General features: G+C 38.6%; 1 protein-coding gene across 1 annotated transcript in view; it reads right to left on the minus strand.

Moving 5' to 3' along the window:
• Nucleotides 1-6,276, minus strand: part of LOC137629127 (mediator of RNA polymerase II transcription subunit 15-like) — a 35,900-nt gene extending 29,624 nt beyond the window's left edge. The window contains exon 1 of the mRNA XM_068360401.1: nucleotides 6,138-6,276. The gene's annotated coding sequence lies outside the window, so the exon portion shown is untranslated. The remainder of the gene's footprint in view (nucleotides 1-6,137) is intronic.
• Nucleotides 6,277-6,962: the final 686 nt, after the last annotated feature.

Here is a 6,962-nt window from a genome sequence, read left to right on the forward strand (position 1 = left end):
CTCAGCGTCCACCGGACGCACAACCGTGGTTGGTTGTAGGCTAGAGGTTGGTGCAGCGTCAACCTTCTCCGCACGAAAGTCCTGCATCAATGACGTTAACTGTGACTGCATGGTCTGCAGCAAAGACCACTTAGGGTCTACAGGAGCAGGTGCGGCAACAGACGGAGTTACTGCCTGATGCGGTACCGCTTTGCCTCTCTTAGGAGGTGAACAGTCGTCGGAAGACTGCAGCGAGTCCGAACTGACCCAGTGGCTACAACTGGGCCGTTGGACTTGCGCGGAAGGGACCGACTTGCGCTTAAGAGGCCGCGAGACCTTGGTCCATGGATTCTTATGAGAAACCTCTTCCGCAGACGAGGAATAAATGGGCTCTCTCGTCTTCGTGTGGGTGGGGCGATCTTGGGTAGATACGCCCGAAACCACGGAGGGAACGTCTGTTCGCTGATTAAAGCCTCTCGAACCCTTTGGTCGTACGACATTGCTTCTCCCCTGGGCTTGGGAGCATGCAAGAGGTCCCGGACTGGGAGGACGACAGGCACGAACAGACGAACCCTCAAGCGCAACACTATCCACAACACTACCACTCACTTTATCACTACCCACTGCACTCTTACACTTCAGCTCCTTGACGTCTGCCATGAGCTGGTTACGGTCACAGGCCAAAGACTCGACTCTCTCACCCAGAGCCTGAATGGCACGCATCATATCTGCCATCGAAGGTTGTTGAGTGCTAGAAGGGGGATCAGGAGCAACCACTACAGGGGAAGGAATAGGTTGTGGGGCATGAGGAGAGGAAATATCAACGGAGCGAGATGAACTTCTCCTGACTCTATCTCTCTCTAGCCTACGTGAATATTTCTGGAATTCGAGAAAATCGAATTCCGAAAGCCCAACGCATTCCTCACATCGATCTTCCAATTGACAGGTTTTATCCCGACAATTGGAACAAACGGTGTGCGGATCGATAGAGGCCTTCGGAAGACGCCTTGAACAGTCCCTAGCACTACACTTTCTGTATTTAGGGACTTGAGAAGGGTCAGCCATCTTGAATTAGTCAAAGGGGAATTCAAAAAACTATCCAAGTCGTCAACAAATAAACCGATATCAACAAAAGAATGCAAGGATTTATTGAAGATAATGTCTGCAAAGCGAAAGCTCAAAACTAGAAATGTGTACTTCACCAAAATATGTGAAAACCAATCCAGTAAGCAACAGCGAATTTAGTAGGTCTTGCCGGTGGCACGACAGAGAGAAAATTGAGTTCTGTGTTTACATTGAGTACTGAGTACCTGCACGACAGATGGCGCTGTTGAAGTACACCCCCTACCTGCATAGCGATCGCTGGCGGATTTTGAACGTAGAGTTTTTCTGTCGGGCAGCAGAGCTGCAGCTTATATAATCACCGGCTAAGTTTAATATTGAAAAAATCAGTTTTGAGTATGAAGTTGCCATTTGATGACTTCCTCAGGGGCTCATATGGTGCTAGAGTTGAACTTCAGAGAATTAGTCACATCCTACTCCGGAGGATTAGTTTAAATGATGAAAAGATGTTGGAGCTCCTTATGAGCATAGGTAGTCATAACAACAAAGAAAAATCCATGACCTCCAGTATGAAGACCTGGCACGAGATATAACAATGGCCTCTCAACTCAGAGACTAATGGGAGTGTGTGCTGATGAAACTAGACTAAGAAGTCTGTGATTTTAGAAAGGGAAGCTTTGATTGGAAAGAGACCCAATCTACAGCATCAATAACAAAAAAGGGCTCTCTTTCCCTGATAAATAATAGCCTCTCATGCTCAGTCCTGCAAGAAAAGCATGTTTTACAGGAGCTGCTGGATAGCCTACATTAAAAAAGGGCCGACATCTCCAAGGATTGGCAGTACCACAGCACGTATGGCTGATAAAGATTTTGAGAAAGGGAAATTTTTTGCAGTGTTTCAATCAGATGAGGTATCAGACCAGGAAACCACTCAGATTGGGAATTACAGTACAAGGAACAACTACAGCCATCCTGAATCCTGGAATGACCAGCACTCGATGGATCAGTCTGAATGTCAAAAATGCTTACAACTTCAGTTACCCAAAGGGTACTGGATGTACTCTAACAATGCAGTCCATCGGACAAAAAATAAAGACTAACGAGTAAGACACTACTCACATGTATATTGTCAATCATTATCAGTGGAGAATATCCCATCACTCGATCTTGGAATGCTTACAGGGCTGGCAACACTACACACATTTCAAAGACGTTGATACTTGAACACCTGAACTAACTAGTTTCTCAAGGCACCCAAGAACAAACGTTTCTGGATATGGAAAATTTATTGGAAATCCTTTATGAAGGTTCTCATTATCTAGCTACCAATAGAGCACATCTTTCACCCCATCACCTAGTTGTCCATGATGAGAACGCAAATCCTTGGAGGCCAACCAACGATGTTAATAATGAAAGAGGCATCTGTGAGGTTTGAGCTTCTCCCAAGTTGACAGGTGATCATCAATGCCCTACCTACCTAAACTGGTTATTTCTACAATAACAGGAACTATAAATGCTTACATCTCCCTGAACTTGCTGAGGTGAGAGTTTCAAAGAATAAATCCCTGCTTTGTCTGCTGCTTTGACATGAGATCCAACTTTGCTCAGTTGATCATAATCTCCAAATCACATCAAAGTGTGAGGAAGTGATTGGTGTCCATGAAGAAGTGCATTTACAAAAGAAAGCCAGAATTAGCAAATTGCGGAGATGCCTAAAAAGGTGTATCCATTGCAAATGGGCCTGAACTAAGACCAAAGCCAATTCTCACACTCACACCTGAGTTGTTGCCAAGGTGAATTACACAGCTTGAACTGGTAGATGACATTTCCTCACACTGAACCTCCAAGGATGATGGCTGGTATCAGGAAACACCCATTCTTCAAATCCAAAGAATGCACCAATGGACTCCAACACGGACAGTGCAGTTTTCATCAAGAACAGAGTCTGAAACACAAACATGTTCTCTACCAGGAAGAGACCACTAACAACACCCGGAGACTGGATATTCAAAACTTCCAAAGCTTTTTTTTCTTCAAAATTGCCAAAACCTCTACTGTCTGTGATCCTATTAAGTACAGTAGGACAGGAAATGAGTTGGTGTGCAAGAAGGGGATGTTGCTTTGAGTCGAAAAAATGCTAAAAAGACCCTTAAGTATTCCCTACAGTGTACCACATGAGGTATACTAACATCACTACTCTTCTATAATGATATTTTTTGATTGAGAAGCATCCATTATTATTAAAAGATATACAACAAAGAGAACTTATAAAAATCTCTAATCTTTAGCAAGTTAGAACAAAACAACAGCACAACATCTACACTTGGCGGCAGCCAAAGGAAGTGGTGGGTTACGTCAAATACGTTGATAGTAAAACTATCACTGATTAAATACTTTACCTTGTTATAACACTTTAAAAATCATACCAAGTCAGAATAATCCTAAACAAAACATTTAGGTAATTATTTTTGTAAGAACTGATAGTATGTTTTATTATTACTATCATTACTATATGCTATAATGCTAGTTGGAGAAGCAAGGGCTCCATCAGTGAAAAATAGCCCAGTGAGGAAAGGAAACAAGGAAATAAAAACTACAAGAGAATTATTAAACAATCATAAAAAAACTAAGAATAGTAACAACATTAAATTAGATCTTTCACATATAAACTATTAAAACTTAATAAAAACCGGAAGAAGATAAATTACAAAGAATAATGTGCCCGAGAGTACCCTTAAGTAAGTGAACTCGAATCCAAGACAGTGGAAGGCTATGGTAAAGAGGCTATGGCCCTACTCAAGACTAAAGAACAATAGTTTGATTTTGGAGTGTCCTTCTCCTCGAAGAGAGAGAGAGAGAGAGAGAGAGAGAGAGAGAGAGAGAGAGAGAGAGAGAGAGAGAGAGAGAGAGAGAGAGAGAGATAGATAATGTAGTACTGCCCGACCAGTCAAAGGACCCAATAACTCTTTAGTGGTAGTACTTCAATGGGTGGCTGGTGCCCTGGCCAACCTACTACTAACTTATTCAATTTCTGGTGTAGGAACACACTATCAGTCTAAGGCACTCAAGTTGTCGAGAAGGATAACATACACTAAGCCTAACATAATCAGTCTCATTGGACCCTAGGTTGTTAAATTAGGTCTAACATACTACCAGACCTTCATCTAATCAACGGGCATAGCCTTCAATAATTAACTTTCAGAAGTAGTTGAGTGCCATCCAATTTGATGTTTCGTCCCTAGAGAATAAAGCGATAGGAGTAAACTCATGCATTTACTAATAAAAATCTTAAAAGTATCATGGCATTCCAAGTTCATAGTTATTTTTTATGATGATAATCAATTATGACTTGCTGTTTGCAACTGAAAATGAAAGATTAAAAATCTACAATAATTAAAAGTACAGTATAGCATAGCAATTAATTATGACAAATAGCTCATCTGAATAAAAAAGATATTTTTAAATACAGTAGTAATTAACTGAATGTCTAAGAGGATTTTTTAAAAATAGTAGTAATTAACTGGATGTTAACAGAATTTCTTTGTTGACTTATGGCGCATTAGGTCAGGAAAGGACACAACGTACACGGGTAAATTAGGTTAAGTTAGAGTGCATTCCCAGACAGTAATCGTCCTTGCTACAATATATAATACATATTTGCTTAATTATTACTAATAACACATATGTACTATGTATTATATTCAAAGCTGCCTTTCTTAACATTACATTCCTTTTGTGTTCCCTTAACTGAAAACCCATTTCCTGCTAGGTTCTCCAATAAGGATCATAAAGTATAAAGGTAAAATGTGTATCGAATAAAAATGAAATTAACTGTAAGAAAATCTGTATTATTTTAGCATTATTTTTATGTAAGCAAGGACTGTATTAAGGTGTTGAAAATATAATTATATACTGTACTAAGTTTTTGAGTGTGTATCGAATGAATTAATCCTATTTTTGCTTTTTAACATAGCATTAGGTTGGGGGTCAAGGGAGGATAGGGTAAGGTTAGGCTGATATAGCTACTTATCATTACTATCCTTACTTGCTAAGCCACAACCTTAGTTGGAAAAGCAGGGTGCTACAACAGGGAAAATAGCCCAGTGAGAAAAGGAAACAAGGAAAAATAAAACTTAAAGAAGAGTAACAACATTAAGATAATTATCTCCTAGATAAACTATAAAAACTTTAACAAAATAAGAGGAAGAGAAATAAGATAGAATAGTGTGCCCGAGTGTACCCTCAAGCAAGAGAACTTCATAGCATTTTATTTATTATGTTTTAAAAAGCCCCAAAATATTTTTTTCAACAAAGTCTCCCATCGCTTTTAGTATGGGAGATCTTAGTCTTTCTCTAAAACTAAAGGTAATAATTCAAAATGAAAAACAGGTGATAATAATTCACGAGCCTAGTAAAAGGAAAATCATATTTTCAACTCCAGTACAGTACTTATCTATGGTCGTGTGTATAACGTTGGGTCACTGGTTATTTTGTTCTCCAAAATACTCGCCCAATTTGGTAACGCACACAGCGCAGCCAGAACAGAGAAGCACTAAAATAATGTTTAATTGCAAGCATTGAGAGCCACAGCTGAGCAATGACCAATAAGTGAATAATTAACGTTAGTTCATTCACCAACATACTCATAGATACAACAAGATATAGGTGACAACGATGATAGGAAGGATTCTCGTTTTCTATGCGAGAGGCAACCTGGTAACCTGTCGATCTACAAACGTAACCTTTTATTAAAATTGATATTTAACTGAAAAATGTATAATTCACTCATTTGTAGAAATTAAGATACCCAATTATTGAAGAAATTAAAGCCTATCTAGTTTGTCAACAGAGTAGACCCCGTTTAAGTGATATTTGGCATTCTGGTTAAGGTTACCTAAACTATCAAAGTCATATTTTGTAGAAATATCATAAAATTACACTTAATTGCACAATATAAAGGTAATTCTCTTAATCACATCACTTTAATATAATCTACAGTAGATGTATTGAAACCCAATGACCTTTCGAGATACCCTAAGTTCAGAGTTCAAAATCATCGGCATACAGAACTAATCATAAAAATACATAAAACAAACCTTTATTTTCAACTCGTGGAAAAATAATGATTCAACACGCACAACAAATTAACTATTGCAAGACATCACAACAGGAAATCTCAACAACTTTAACCTTTTCGAACACGGGAAACTTTCTCTGCCTTGTATTTACGTAAACACAAACTGGAGGTTTGTTTGGTATCGTTTGTTGCAGAATAATTTGTAAGTCCTACAATTATTTCACGATTAATTCCATCTAATTCTTTCTTTATTATTAATTTTCAACTGTTTTAATTTATTTATTATTTTTCTATTCTATTTTACTGAATTAGATTAATTTCCATTTAAAGTTCATTCTAATTATTTTCAAAATGCGAAGACGTTCGTTGCAAACTAAAAGTTGTGAGACACTTACTAGTTCTTATAACGAGAGCAAACCTCCGCCAAAGCTGAATATTTCACCCTACCAATTTCGAAAGGTCAGTATAACCCCAAAGCTATATTGCTATTTCCCCGGTACGTATTCACGCTAACCAACCATTCTTGTCTTGTCCGTTACAACAAATAACTTTGGCAAAACTCCGTAAACAAAATGTACACAACTTATTGCGTAATCGTGCTACTAAGCAAATTAATAAACATAGTGCTTTTGTATATTTAATCTCTAATCTCATTTATTGCATATAGCAGGATCTTTCATTATCTGACGATCAGTTGTAGCTTAAAATTTCGGTGCTACTATAGCGTGAGGTCTACCACACTATAGCGTGAGATCTACCTCCCGTTAGCACTATAGCGTGAGGTCTACTGCCGAGTTATTCGTCCCTCATAGATAAAACACATTTCATACATTTGTTTAAGCAA

This window comes from Palaemon carinicauda, chromosome 2 (genome assembly GCF_036898095.1).
Source record: "Palaemon carinicauda isolate YSFRI2023 chromosome 2, ASM3689809v2, whole genome shotgun sequence".
Taxonomy (NCBI): domain Eukaryota; kingdom Metazoa; phylum Arthropoda; class Malacostraca; order Decapoda; family Palaemonidae; genus Palaemon; species Palaemon carinicauda.